Source organism: Podarcis muralis, chromosome 2 (assembly GCF_964188315.1).
Source record: "Podarcis muralis chromosome 2, rPodMur119.hap1.1, whole genome shotgun sequence".
Lineage (NCBI taxonomy): Eukaryota > Metazoa > Chordata > Lepidosauria > Squamata > Lacertidae > Podarcis > Podarcis muralis.
The window spans coordinates 95,538,035-95,553,202 of NC_135656.1; the positions used below are offsets into that span (position 1 = coordinate 95,538,035).

General features: G+C 40.9%; 1 protein-coding gene across 22 annotated transcripts in view; it reads left to right on the top strand.

The window, feature by feature from the left end:
• The window catches only part of FOXP1 (forkhead box P1), a 526,973-nt gene that overhangs the window by 271,383 nt on the left and 240,422 nt on the right, over positions 1 to 15,168 (top strand). For 5 of the 22 annotated variants that reach the window (XM_077925035.1, XM_077925037.1, XM_028719393.2 and 2 more), the window contains one exon: positions 7,315 to 7,438. The exons of the other annotated variants lie outside the window; for them this stretch is intronic. The gene's annotated coding sequence lies outside the window, so the exon portion shown is untranslated. The remainder of the gene's footprint in view (positions 1 to 7,314; positions 7,439 to 15,168) is intronic. 22 annotated transcript variants of the gene reach the window in all.

The following is a 15,168-nucleotide window of genomic DNA, read 5'->3' on the forward strand; positions in this document are numbered from 1 at the left end:
TATATATATTTTCATATGAACATATAGAGGTGTTCAATATGGAGTCAATCTGTTGCTCTGTCTACCTCAGTATTGTATACTCTGACTGGCAGAACTCTCCAAAACCCTGGATAGAGGTCTTTTCAAGCATCACTATTTTGTAATTCTGGGAATTGAAGCTGGGACATTATGCATATAGGTGGTCTGCTCTACTGCTGACCTGTGACCTCTTCCAAACTTATTTCCTAAGGATGCACACCTCAGATGATTGATTGATTGATTGATTGATTACATTTAGACACTGCATTTCTGCTTTCAGGCACTTTACCAACAGGAGGTGTAAGTCTGCAACCACAGAGACACAAACCCCTTCTGCCCCTTGAGATTGTAGTGAAGCAGTGTGTGGGCAGTAGCTGTTTGTTCTACTTCATGTTCGTGGATAGAGATCCTGCAAGGCAAAAGTCTTATGAGAGTTTGGTCAACAGTGGCTGTGGTTGGAGTGGAGTGCCTGGCCTTCGTCTCTATGTGTCTTCCTTATGTGTGGCAGAATGAGGGTGGGCACCGCCTCCTTCTGTTCTGGATGAAGAGTGTTAGACAAATACAGTTGAGGCAAGGCACAGTATCCCCATATTTCAAGGGGGTCAGGGGGAGACATGGGAGAAAATTAAGGCCGTTGTGTATTATAGTTTGTATTCCTCCTTCCCTCGCTTATCTGCTTGAGGTGCTCTGTCCTGGTACCCTACTTTGTTGGAGTTGAGTGTGATTGGCTTTCTACCTGAAGTTCCAAGGTGAGGTTCTAGGCAGGAAAAAATGTTAACAATGTGCTTTTCATGGACTGGTTGGATGCAGAGATAAGTGCTGGGAGGCAGCAGCTGGGGATTCCCCAGGGGAAGAAGGTCAGAGCCAGGGGACTGGTGGTGGAGCAAGGATGAGTGGTCTAAGAGGGGAGGAGGAGGTGTCAGAAGCTGAAGCGGGAATAGGGTTTAGAGAGAAGGAAGATTCTGTGGCAGAGAGCAGTCCAGACTTCAGAGGTAGAAGTGAAGGCTGGAGAGGAGACAGGTACGGAAGAAGTCAGGGAATCTCCCACTCCTGCTGTGACCAGCTCCCTTCCCCACTAGTATCCCAGAACATGCAGAGAAATTGAGGGTGGAGCAAAAAGAAAAGGATCCTTAGGCTGCTGAGGAAGGAACTGGGGCAAGGAGCTTTAGAGAGCAGTGGGAAGGCAGGGACCTTCAGTCCTCGCAACTGCTCTATTGGGGCAAGAGCTACTGGGAAGGGTTGCTGTGACCACTAGGACTGAGCTGTTTTGTTTATTTGGATAAAGGGTTAACTTCACTGACATTGGGTGATTTATTGTTTCGCTGCTGACCTACGCCTGACTCCTGCTCCTGTCAGCGCCACATCTGGGGTTGATGTAATGTGTTTGTTGTTGATGAGGATGTGGCCTCAGATTGAAGTGTTAGGTGTAATATAAGTGTGCTACTCCCTTGTTGAGCTGATAACTCTGTTCCATGTTAGCCACTCAACCAAGTACATCTTTGCCAGATTTAGCAAAGTAGTTGATATTATCCAGCTTGTGTTTAAGCCCTGTTTACTAATAGGTTGAGGCAGATACCTATGGTTGCTGTTTGGTGGCAAAACACTTTATTTGGATCAGGCTGACTGCTACCAAAACAGTTAACCAGGTTGCAGCTGTTTTTGGAAAGGACTTGATGAAGTGGACACCTCTCCTGTGATGAGCTAGTTTCAAGCTGCCAAACGGCCTTTCGAGTACGCTGTTGATGAGCCGTCAGGCTGTAATAACTTTTGGTCACTACAGAGCAAGTTGGATTTGCAGAAGCAACATACAGGTGAAAGGTTCTGTATTCCATTATCAGCCTCCTAAGCTGGCTTCTATCACTCACAAAAGCTATCTGTTTGAACACTTGTCATATTTGGTATCTTGGACTAGAACTGTGGAGTCAGAAAATCTATTTGCATATTTCCCCCCTAATAAAGCAGGCTAGTTGTACATAGCATTAGGAAGCAACTTAATGAACATATTCTTTTTCTCCTTAAAAAGAAATGTTTCCTCTTAGACTATGGCGAGATCTGATTTCTCTAAATCAAGGCTGCATTTGTTCAGCTGTATTCATCTTTGTCCTTCATTTGACAATCCACCCCCTGCTCTATAAATACAGAGTTGTAAACAAGAGCTAATCCTTAGCAACAACCCAGAAAGTTAATGTTTCTCTCCAGCTCTTGTTATAATAAATTCAGACACTTTGAATTTGATGTGATTTACACACCATATTTATAAGGCTAGTAGGTACTAATGCCTTATTAGCTAGCTGAAAAAAGAGCACTCTTTTGTATTCAGTTTATAATATAATTGCACTACATTTTCCTTTGCAAGGTGTTTAAAGATGCTTTAAAAAAATGGAAGTGTTTTTCCCTTCCTCACTTTTGCTTTTACGTTTTGGTGGAATTCTCTTATATATGTTTTCCCTCCCATAATAGTCAACATTGTCAAAACACTTTGCCATGTGCATCTTCATAATAGCAAGCTTTATGGGTTAAGATTATCATCATGTTAGTTTAAATCTTTCTGTAAATTTCACAGCTGAAAATGCTGGAGAAGTGATTCCGAACCAGGAAATATCCTTAGTTTTCTGCAGTTGAACTGAGAAGGTATAAAGATTATACAGTACCCTGAATAAAGAATGTACCTCTGTATGGTATTTGTTTAAAACCTATAGTCACTGTTTGTACTAGGGATCCTCTTTAATGTACTTATTTGTTATTTTATATTTGCTCAGGGAATGTTTTCATAGTCTTAATCTACATAAGCCATGCATGTTTGAATTCTGCGATTCCCAAAGCACTGTGATTTTAAAGTAGTAAAGATGTAGCAAACCACACATACAAAAGAAAGTTTACATACAGCTTTTCTAGCACTGAAATATTTTATTCAGCTTTCTAATGCCTTAACATTGTGGTCAGCATTGCCATAAAGCTATGGTTATAAGAAACGATACAATCTGTGAAGCATTTCCCATTAGGTAGACACCATGTCTTTAAATTATGGCAATTTCTTAAGATTTTAAAGCAAAATGAGCTCTTAGGAGTGTGATTAATGGCAGGGAATGAGGATAACACTGGGTCATCAGTGGCACTCCATTACAAAAAAGGTTGAACTAATAAAAGCATCCATCTATTTGACCAATAAAGCATTTGAATGATATGCTTGTAGTTTTTATCATATAGTACTTACTTTGCACTGAATAAACTGTGATTTTACGTACTGGAAAAGGACCACAGAAGAAGCAGTTCCGTTTCGATGTGAAGATGTCTTAATGCTGAAATAACAGGCTGCACGTGCAATATTTTGCACATGATCCATTTTACAACACATATTTAAGTGAACAGATGCCAAGAAAGTCCAGCCCAGTCACATTTGACTTCAGAAGAGGAAAGTTCTAAAACAAAATAACATAAGGGAACTGGTAAAAAGGAAGCTGAAAGCCAAATCAGGAGGGTCAGATCTATCTAACATGCTTGGCAGCTATTCAAAGCCACAATAATGGAGGTTTAGGTAGAATGGATCAGGAAAGGTCCTATCAAAACCAATAGGATGCCAACATGGTTAATGAGTAAAGTCAATGAACATATTAGAAGCAAAAAGGCTTCCTTCAGAAAATAGAAGTCTTGTCCAAAGAAGGAAAACGAATATAAACTCAAACTTTTGGAAGAATAAATTCATGCATGCAATAAAGGATACAACAACAACAACTACTACAAATTATTAAAAAACATACGCAGCTTAAAACCAACAATAAAAATTATTTGACTACATTTGAAGCAGGAAACTGGCCAGGGTCGCAGTTGGACCTTTGGGCACAAGGAAGTCTAAGATATGCTAAAGCAGGGAAAGGAGATTGCAGAGAAGCTGGATGACTCTGTCTTCACTGCGGAAGACACTGTGGAAGGAAGTATGTAACTGTTCCCTAAGATCTACAAGGATAGGTCCTATCTAACTTACCTTTAGAGTCCTTTGAGTGTCAGTGAGCATATGGATGGGAGCGATCCAGCTGACAATGGGAACTCAGACTTTCAAAAAGCATTTTATAAAGTCACTCAACAAAGGCTACCTAAGCTTACTAAGCATGGTATAAGAGGACAGACACTCTCATTGCTATTAATTCTCCCATTAACCCAAGGTTTCTGTCTCAGTCTGTGAGGGTAGTCAGGGGCTCACATAGGCTAGCCCTGTGCTATGCTGCCAGTGTGGGTGGCAACCATACATACTGTCCACACATCTGGAGCAGATCAGAAAGGGCTATATACATGTGCACAGATGTGTGTGAGAGTTCTGTGTGAGGTGGGATTGAGCCACATCACATATCTAGAAAGAGCTCCTTGTGGTCTTAGCTAGAGCTAACTTCCTCACAATCAGATACTCAGGGGGTTGTCAAAACAGAGCCTTTAAGGAGTGTGTGAGTCCAAGGTTTAGTGTGACAAGCAAACCAGTCCATCCCCCCCCCCCCAAGTTATTCAATCCAGATGTCATGCTACTCCTTTTTATGTCAACTTGTGATTGTTTTGTCATGGTCAGGCGTGTGATGGGTCTCCTTCATATAGCCTACTCAACAGCAAGCATTCTGGAGGGTGGGCTTTTGTGAATAAATCAGCCTCAGTCAGGGTTTAATTTTGTCAAATTTACCTGGGCTAATGCTTAAAAACTTTCATTGCCCTGCTTTCCCTTCTCTGCTGAATAACCACAATGGTCTCCTACACTTTGGTTTAAGCCCAAGCATACCCTGATCTGAAGATGTAGCTTCAGGCAGGTTGTTGTTATGGAAACTGATCGCCAGTGGCATTCTAAAGAAGCACTGTCCAGGTTATGATCAGAGCAGTGCTTCATAGTATTCTCCACATACTTGGTGCTACTTGCTAGCCCTTGTTTTAGCTCTTTCAGATGGTCTGTTTATTCAGCATTCATCCTGATTTACTTGCACAAAGCTTATGGTGGGTAGATGTCCACTATTGAACACTCATTCTGATTTGTTTACGGGGTGGTTATATGGCAGTAAGCATTAATTCTGCATTCATTGTGATTTGCTCACAGAGTGTTTAGATGTATTCGTGTTAAGTCATTTGTTCATCCCACAGTTTTCAATGCATTTCCCCATCACTTTCCAAACTGCAAAAAATTCGCTTTTCTTTTTTAGGGGATTTATTGCAACAGAGTACTTTAATCCACATTACACATAAAGTTCCAGTATGCACTTGAGTTCCTCCCACAAATGCTGACAAATCTGGAGGCACCTCAGGTCACAAAAGGGATTTTTCTCTTGGCATGGCTGAGAGATTCCAGAAGCCTGATTTGGAGTTCTGGCAGAGCATGATTTTGGACATCTATCTTTAAATTGCATTTATATTCTACTTTTCCTCCAAGGAGCTAAGTTGGCTTAGCCCTTTTTATTATCACAGTAACAAGTAGGAACATCAGAAACTGCCTCATGCCTTGTGAAGCTTTAAGCTTGTATTGTTCACACTGCCTGGCAGTGGCTCTCTAGTCTAGTGTATCCAATGGGTCCTCCCTATTCATATAATTGTAGAGTTGGTAGGGACCCGAGGGTCATCTAGTCCAACCCTCTATCTTGAAAAACCGAGGATTGAGCCTGGAACCTTCTGCATGCAAACCTTGTGCTCTACCACTAAACTATGGTTGCTCCTCAGAGGTAGGTTATTCCTGAGTGGTGGCGTCTCACCCAAAGTCACCAGTGAGCTTCATTGCTGAGGGCAAATCTAAACCTGGGTTTCCCCATTTTTAGTCTAATGCTCCAGCTGGGTTTCTCCAGCAATCTGAGGACACTGGTGAGAGTATATACAGAATAAAGACATGACAGAAATATTGAGTACATATATATTGGCCAAATTCAGACCAATACAGAAGGTGGCAGTTTGAAATATGGACACATTGATCATAAATAATCTATAAGAGAGTTGAGTCACAGACATTTCTAGAATTGCCCAAACATTGACTTAGGCTCCAGCAGAGTCTAGAAATTACGTGTTTCCAAGCAGTACATCAACACTTGATCAAAGAAGAGCATGGGAGTTTTTAGACTGGTTAATGGCATCAATATCTGTCAATTATTGTAGGGTTGGATGGTAGCCTATTTATAAGCTCTTGGTCAATGGATTTAGGAATCACAAAAAGGAATTAGAAATTCCCAACAACTTTGCATTTTTCTACAGCTGCACCTTTACGTTGGGTCTCTGCCTTTGATATGCATACCATTGGTTATTCTGAATTTAATACTGCATTAAAAAGCTATATGCTGCTCTTGATACTTGCGTATAACAGATTAGGCTTTTTAGTAGAATCCAAAACATTCTAATTAACAGGCATTGGTAACTGATCTAAACAACTTCATGGGCAAAATGGATTTAATATGGCGCTTCCCTCCCTCTCCCTCTCCCTCCTCCCCCCTCCCTTCTCCTGTAAATGATGCCTTTTCCTGTAAATACAACTTTAACAATTAACCACCTGCACTTCTGTTTCTGCCCCCTCCTTCTGTTAACAGCGCTGTTGTTTCACATGCCGTCTGTGAGGGAGGGGGGAATGGCATCTGATTTGATCTCTCTGGTTAGTGCAATGACTACAGAGCACAATTTGGATAATTGCAACTTCTTGTTTAGAAGCAACCTGGCACTGTATAAACAAGTCTCCCTGGTCCCCAACTGGTTTGATTTTCATGGTGGTCAGCAGCTGATGCGTGTAACACACAACCTTCCTGCTCCTCCAAATGTCAGGAGGATCACTGTTTGTTTGTCTTGACCTCTCCCCAGCTGTTTACTCTGCAATGCATTTGCCTCAACCTTGATTCCCTGAGAGTGGCCCCTTTCTCCTCCCTCCTCTGTTTACAGTTGTCCTGCCCTGAGTGTCACCTATGAAATCTGTTGATTATTCCACCTGGTTAATGTTAAATTGCTCTTGCAAGATGATGTGTTTGTTCATAAACACAAACGCCAGGGCCCTTGTTTACTGTACCCATGGCAGCAATCAGTTATTAAACAAATATTGCTTTGTTTGCGGGTGTGAGCAGCAGTTTAGCCTGCAAGGTCTGCTGGGGGTGGGGAGTTTGGGGGGGGAGCTTTAAAAGCTAGGATTTTGATAAAGAAGAAAAGGGGAACTTGTCCCTGGAATGTGGCTGAAACTGACTTGGGTTTGTTTTTCTTATCGTTAACTTTAGATGAAGGGGCTACAAAGATTAGCAAGTTGTTTGGTTTTTTTCCAAGAGATTTCCTTAGTGTAATGATATCTATCCAGTTGTTTGCTTTTTTCAGAAGGGAGAGAGCACTCCTGCAAGACGGCTAGCACAGTAGTAGAACATCTGATGACTAGAAAATTCTGTGTGGATCAAACAAGGACTTTAAATGTCTAGGACAAAAGGATAGGGCTATGAACAAGGTAATCACAAAAAAAGAACCTTCTTCTGAATGATATATAGTGATTTTCTGTTTGTGAATTTTGTGTGTGTGCGTGTTTCTTTTAACAGTATGTTGGTGCTTGTGTCCTCCATGAAGTTAGGAAAGGAATTTTTTTTAAGCTTGTTTTAGAGCAGAGCTGATGTAAACTCTTGTAAGGATGGCAGACAATGTATAAACAAACCAATTAATATGCTAACGTATGACTTCTTGGTGTGTTTTCATCATTTTGTGTGCTTGCCTGCCGTGTATTAGTATGTAATAATCTTATGTTTGAAAGTGTATTTACATCTTCAGATGTTTTGCATTGTTATATTTCTTCTTACGTGCTAGGAGCTCTAATGAAATAAAGTGGTACTAGTAGTTGCTGTTTTGTAAAGAACTTGTTGTCCCCCCTCCCATTTCTCCTCTCCTCCATTGTTGTTTAAGGGTATCTTATACCAAGTAGCAGAACATTGTATGCTTCATTGATTTCAGTGGGTCAGCGGCAGGACTTTACACAGTCTTACTTAAAAATGAACAGTGGTTGTGGAGTCACAGGGCAGAAAGCACTGTACATAATTTGAATATCAGATAAAACCTGTTAGCAATAAACGCTGAATCCTAAGGAAATAGAAGAGTGAGCACATTTAGAGAAAAGTTGATGTTAGCTTTTTATGTTTAATGCAGAGGCCTGTAACTTTATAGGGGAGAACTGCCATTAAAATTATAAGAAAACAAAATGTAAGTGCATAAGGAGTTTTTAAAGGATCAGATTAAATGATTGACCTGTTAGTCATCCAGGCAAGCCGACAAGAAAACGTTTGCAAAATCCTGATAGATGGTACTCACTAAGTCGCCATAATGATCTGAAACATATTGTTCGTTTTGATTGCTAGAGCATTCATGGGGCTTGAGGTGAATCGGCATTTGAAGTGTTGTGGCCTAACCAGGCAGTCATTAATTGACTAGCATTGCTATGATGAATCAGTCCTTCTCCTGGGGCAGACAATGGGGGAAAATGGAATAAGAAACTAAACTTTATGGTGTCGTAGCTTAACAAAGCACTGCTTAACCACAGAGATGATGATGATGATGATTATCCTGCAGACCCTACTTAAGTCTGCAATCCAATGCATACTTTCTTCAGAGTAAGCTCTACTGAACACAGTAAGACTTATTTCTGAGTAAATATCTGTAGCATACAGTTACTGGTGTTTTAAAATCATTGTCTTGTCAATAGCATGACGAATGTTTGGTTAATAGGGAAAGAAAAAAAGATTTTCAGGAAAACCTTGCTAAAAACATAAAAACCAACCAAAAAACAAACAAACAAAAAAAACAAAAACGTTAGCAGCAGGAGACCAGCTATGGAGGTGGTTGGACCTTGTCAAAAAGTGTGCTAAAGGAGGAAAAGGAGATTGCAGAGAAGCAAAATTAATTATTTGCATCTTCTTCAAAGCAGAAGATGTGAGACAGGATAGGAGTCTGAGGGATTGAGGAAGATAATGGTTACAAGAGACAATGTTCTATTCCATGAGTTGTCAAACTGTGGCCACGGACTACCAGTGGTCTCCAAACTTCATTCAGCGGGTCCATAATGTGCCTCTAAAAATAAAATCAAATATCATCTAGCACAGTACAATCAGTACAAAAATTATTACATGGTTCACCAAGACACTCGGCATTTTTCTAGGGTCAGAGGAAAGGAGGGGAGTTTGGGAACTACTATTCAAGGCCTTATTGACAAATTAAAATTTGATCAATTTCTGGGTCTGGATGGCTTCCATCTGAAAGGTCTTAATGAACTAAAATGTGCAGTTGCTGATTGCTTGTTCCATATCAGCTTCCAGAGGTGAGGAGTGGAAAGTGGCTAACATAACACTATTCTTTTTTGTAGAGGAGACCCATAAATTACAGGCTAGTTAGGAAAGTCAGAAATACCAAGTATTGTATATAAAAGCCCAGATCTTGTGGAAGTGGGACCAGCATGGGTTCTCCAAGGGTCAGTACTGTCTCACTAATTTTTCAGAGACCTTTGAGAGTGTCAACAAGCATAGAGATAAGAGGTGAATCATCTGATATACTAAGACTTTGAAAATGTGTTTGAGTAAGCTTAGCAGTCATGGAATAAGAGGGCAGGTCCTGGTTAAAGAATAGGAAGTAGAGAGTAGGAATAAATTGGCAGCTCTCACGATGGAGGAGTAAGATTGACCATGGATCAGTACTGGAACATGTGCTCTTCGTCTTGCTTCTAAATGACCATGATTTAAGGCTGATATATGTCCTCCAAACCATCCTAAATATCTTTGCAGAAGCTTACGAAAAGTTTGGCCTATCACTCAACATCCAAAAAACCAAAGTGCTGCACCAACAAGTACAAAATAACCCCCCTGCAGCGCCACAAATCCAACTCAATGGTGTAACGTTGGAAAATGTCGATCACTTCTCCTACCTAGGCAGTTATCTTTCCACAAGGGCCAACATTGATGCCGAAATTCAGCATCGCCTGAGCTCTGCGAGTGCGGCTTTCTCCCGATTGAAGTGCAGAGTGTTTGAGAACTGGGACATTCACAGGGAAACCAAAATGCTTGTTTACAAAGTTATTGTACTACCAACTTTACTATATGCTTGTGAAACAAGGGGCACTTATAAATGCCATCTCCAACTCCTCAAAAGATTCCATCAACAGTGTTGCCGAAAAATTGGAAGAAGCAAAGATCACCAGTGTTGAAGCAATGATTCTTCAACATCAACTTCGTTGGAATGGTCATGTTGTGTGGATGCCTGATGATCGTCTTCCAAAGCAACTACTCTATTCCGAACTTATAAATGGAAAGTGTAATTCTGGTGATCAACAAAAACGGTTTAAAGACTGTCTCATGGCAAATCTAAAAATATGTAGCATAAACACTGACAACTGGGAAACACTGGCCTGCAAGCACTCCAGTTGGAGAACAGCCTTTACCAAAGGTGTCATGGGCTTTGAAGACACTTGAACTCAGGTAGCAAGGGAGAAATGTGCTAGGAGGAAGGCACGCTTGGCAAATCCACACCGTGATCAACTCCCGCCAGGAAACTGATGTCCCCACTGTGGAAGGATGTGCAGATACAGAATTGACCTCCACAGTCACTTACAGACTCATTGTTAAAACCATGTTTATGGAAGACAATCTTACTCGGCTACGAGTGATCGCCAAATAAGAAGAAGAAGAAGCCAAGTTTGCTGGTGATACCAAATTCTCCAAGGTGATTAAAAGAAAAAGTGATTGCAAAAAGCTCCAAAATGAATTTTCCAACTGGGTGAATAGGCATTAAAATGGCAAATGCAATTGAATGTAAGCAAGTGTAAAGTGGTGCACATTTGGGCAAAAATTCCTAATTTCACATATATACCAATAGGTCTCAAGTGGCAGGAACAAACATATGTGCTTATCAAATATGTTTTTACATTTGCTGTTGGGAACTAAACTTTATAGAAAAAGGGACTGGGAGCATTAGAGTCTTGCCATGATATTGCTGTGGACTGATCATAGAATCATGGTTGCTACGAAAAACGACTTATGTGTTGTTGTGATCTCAGGAAAAGAACTAAGCACTGGATTCAACTTCTGTAGTGGACTGTTGGATTGTATGCTAAATATCCACACAGATGCCACAAAAAGCTGAATGCTGATGTTACCCTTGCCCTCAGCTCTGTGGAGTCCTATCTGCATAGATGCAATACATGGAAGCCTTGACAGTACTATGGTTAACACTGACATGACCCTATATCAACAGTCACAAAACTACTGCCTGTTTAGGGACACGGGTGGCGCTGTGGGTAAAAGCCTCAGCGCCTAGGGCTTGCCGATCGAAAGGTCGGCAGTTCGAATCCCCGCGGCGGGGTGCGCTCCCGTTGCTCGGTCCCAGCGCCTGCCAACCTAGCAGTTCGAAAGCACCCTCGGGTGCAAGTAGATAAATAGGGACCGCTTACTAGCGGGAAGGTAAACGGCATTCCGTGTGCAGAGCAGAGCTTGCCAGAGCAGTGATGTCACGCTGGCCACGTGACCCGGAAGTGTCTCCGGACAGCGCTGGCCCCCGGCCTCTTGAGTGAGATGGGCGCACAACCCTAGAGTCTGTCAAGACTGGCCCGTACGGGCAGGGGTACCTTTACCTTTTACCTTTATACATTTCCCCACTATCACCTATACCACCTTTATTTCTGTCTCGCAGACAGTCCTTGAGAGTAGAACCTGTGCTGTGCTTGATACATACCCTTCCCTTACAAACTGTTTTTTTTTTTCAGAGTTCTTCTTTATTTTCTTCCTGTCTGCCCTTTATATTCAGCATGGCAGGCAAGCTAAACTAAAAGTTCATGTGTGCAACCGCATTTCATCGTAACCTTGGTGATTTAAATGTTGGCCCCTTTCCTCCCCTTTCTTTCCTTTCCAAATATAGATGGCAGGTTCCTTTGAATTGGGACTGTGAACCATGTATATTGGAAGCACATTACAGTGGTCCCTCAGTTCTCGAACGTAATCCGTTCCAGAAGACCATTCTATTTCTGAAACATTCAAAAACCGAGGCGCAAAGGTTGGTCTGCAAAATCAGTTGAGAAAATTGAAAAGCATGCAGCGGAAGCTGTTCGCCTTCCAAGGCGCGTTCAAAAACGGAAGCATTTACTTGCGGGTTTTTGACATTCAGGTTCCAAAACATTCGTCAATGGAGATGTTCAAGAACTGAGGTATCACTGTATTTGTTTTTGGTGAGTGTTTTAAATCCTAATTCATACGTTTGGATTGGATGGCCCTGATGAAGAAGTATGTTTGTTCTCGTCTCCATCTCCCCACCCCAATGATAACAGTTTGTGTGAACACACATATCCAATCATGAAGGGGGGCAGTTCCTGCAAATCTTTCTTTCCCTTTCTCTGAAGGGCTGACATCTTGGTATCCGGATATTTCAACACCAGTTTCTAGATAGCCCCAAATAATGCCTCTGATAGTCAATAGCTTTGTTTTAGAATGTGCTTTTCTTGCTCTGCCTTGTCCATTAGGGAGACTTTCACTTGCAAATGTGGCAGAACTGGGCAAGTCTGTGATTCTGATGCCATGTTTGTTGGAGTGGCACTTTTAGGATTGGACTTCCCATTATTAAATAGCTTGCTGAAGACTACACAAAATATTTACATCACTGTAGAACTGACGCCTGAATTTCTTCTCAAGGACGCTACTTGCCTTATGTTTCAAGTTCATCAGAGAATTAGCCATTAACTCTCTTATATTTTATTGGGTTTGAGTATCAATCCCTCAGCAGCTTTAGAGATCCCAGAGCCATACTGTTGACACCCATTGCCATTTGGGTCATAAAGAGATGAGAAAAGGGATGGTGTGCTATTATATGTAATTAAGTGCCAGGCAAGCGTTGTTGGATAGAGGGCAGCCGCTGAAGCTACTAGTAAGGAGATTTGGGGGCAAGTGTTATTTCAAATGAAAGCTTCTTACAAGAATTATATGTTTTGGATCAATTGGGAGAAATTGCAGGGAACTGTGAGCGCAAGGAAATGTCTACTGCAATTGGTCAAGGTGATACACTTGACTCTCTTACAGGCTGAATTATATTAGATTTCCGTCTCGTCTCGGTTTCCTTCAAAGTTCTTGGTTTTAACCTTTTATTCTCCACCTCTCTACATCACTGAGCACTGCTTTCCCTACAGCCACGAGGGCACAGGAGGTGACTAGCCCCTTGCTAAGCAGATGCCAGTGCCAGTCCGTGGGTCAGCTACTAAAGGATGCTCTTAGTGCACTGTGATTTGTTTCAGTTCCCCTGGGAAGTGAACATCACCTCTTCAATATGTTCAACCTCCAGTGACCCAAAGCTTGGGATGAGTCCAATGCCAACCCTGGAACTCCCAAATGACAGCATGAGAAGCAGCTACCTTTGTGTCACAGGGCCAGGCTCGAAATGTGCTGTTGATAATTCCATCCGTTCTGGAGCCCCTTTCCCCCTAAGTACTAAATGAAATTTCAGATTTCGGATATGTCTAGACATAGACAGTGTGTGATAAAGTTGATAATACATTAATCATTTTTAACAACAGGTAATATGCATAATTTATGGTGTTACAGTGCTATCTTTTTTGATATTTATGATGGATAATGCTCAATTTTTGCCCTCATATTACTGCTTTAAATTATACCACAAGAAAATTAATGAGAAAGTAGATTTATGGGTTTCATTTGTTTGTCAATTTGGAAATTAATTGGGTGTTAATTTTAGCCGTCCCTCATCATACCAGGTCTTTAGTATGTGTGCATTACTTTGCATTCATTGAAGCCTACCTCCCATTTACTGTGGGTCACTAGCTTTGCATACATTAAAATAGCCCTCAGGCTCATTCTCTTGATTACTTTTTGAGCTGCCATGCATTAGAAAATTTACGCCTTTCTGTTATAATTATGAAAATTCTGCACAGGAGGAGAGTCCTTGCGTAACAGCAAATATGCATTGTTCTTGGCTTTGTGAGGAATCATGTAACAAAGTCCTATTATTATTATTATTATTATTATTATTATTATTATTATTATTATTATTATGTTTTATACTATAAAGTGGTATTGTCGGCCTTTGTTTTATGACCTCCAGCCATTGATGTCTCAAAGACTAATTTACATTCATTAAATTAGAGAGTTAAGCACAGAGACACTAAAAACAAAAATTAACAAGCAACCACCAGCAGAGGCTTTTCTTTGTATTATTTAACTTGGTCATTTTAGTTTTTCACATTTCTCAGTCATTCCCTACATTTTTTTTTTAAAACCACGCACCATGCTAAAACCAAAAACAGTAGTTTCAAAAAGCGTCATAACCTGGTTGAGCACCATACTGGTTTATGTATTTGTAGCTGTGTACTGAACAAAACTTTCAATATTTTAAAAGATTTGTGATACTGAGGTTTACCTGCTTGGATTGTTGTTAAGGAAAACTTATCAAAACATTGCTTAGCCAGTCAACTTCACAGACTGAGAAACCATGCCAAAAAAGAAGTAGGGTGTGTGTGTGTGTGTGTGTGTGTGTGTGTGTGCGTGTGCGTGCTACACAGACATGGGTGCCTGCATGGGTGCATATAATATAGCAGAGCAGTATTTTGACATTTTCCTGGCTAATGCATAGAAGATTGCTGAGCACTGGGCTGTTGGCATCTTGCTAGTTCTGTACAAGGATAAATGTGAAATGCGTTTTTCTTTCAGAAAAAGTGGGAAACAACAAGTCCCCTGGCATCTTAAAAACTAACAAATTTACAACGGCATTAGCAAGAGCTTATTTCATCAGATGCTTCTGATCTGATGAAGTGTGTGGCACTTATCCTTCTCTCTGCTTTGGGCTGTTCAACTTTTATTGTGCTTTTCTAATAGCTTTACAAACATTTCTTTAGCATTATATCCAGTTGTTCTGCAGAGGACTTTAAGAAGGCTTCCATGTGTCTTTCTCCAAATAAGTATAAACATAGTATTTACCTTGTGATATTATGTGTTTCCTTATACAAAAGCTCTTCCAACTGGTTCACTGTCATTTCAAAACTGGTTTTAAAATGCAAAAGATTTCTTTTAATGGTACGATTCTATGAATAGAATGACACTTCAGAGGTCAACTTCCCCAGTCACTTATAGTAAATGTTCATAGAATCATAGAATTGCAGAGTTGGAAGGGACCCAGAGGGTCATCCATTTCAACCCCTGCAATACAGAAATC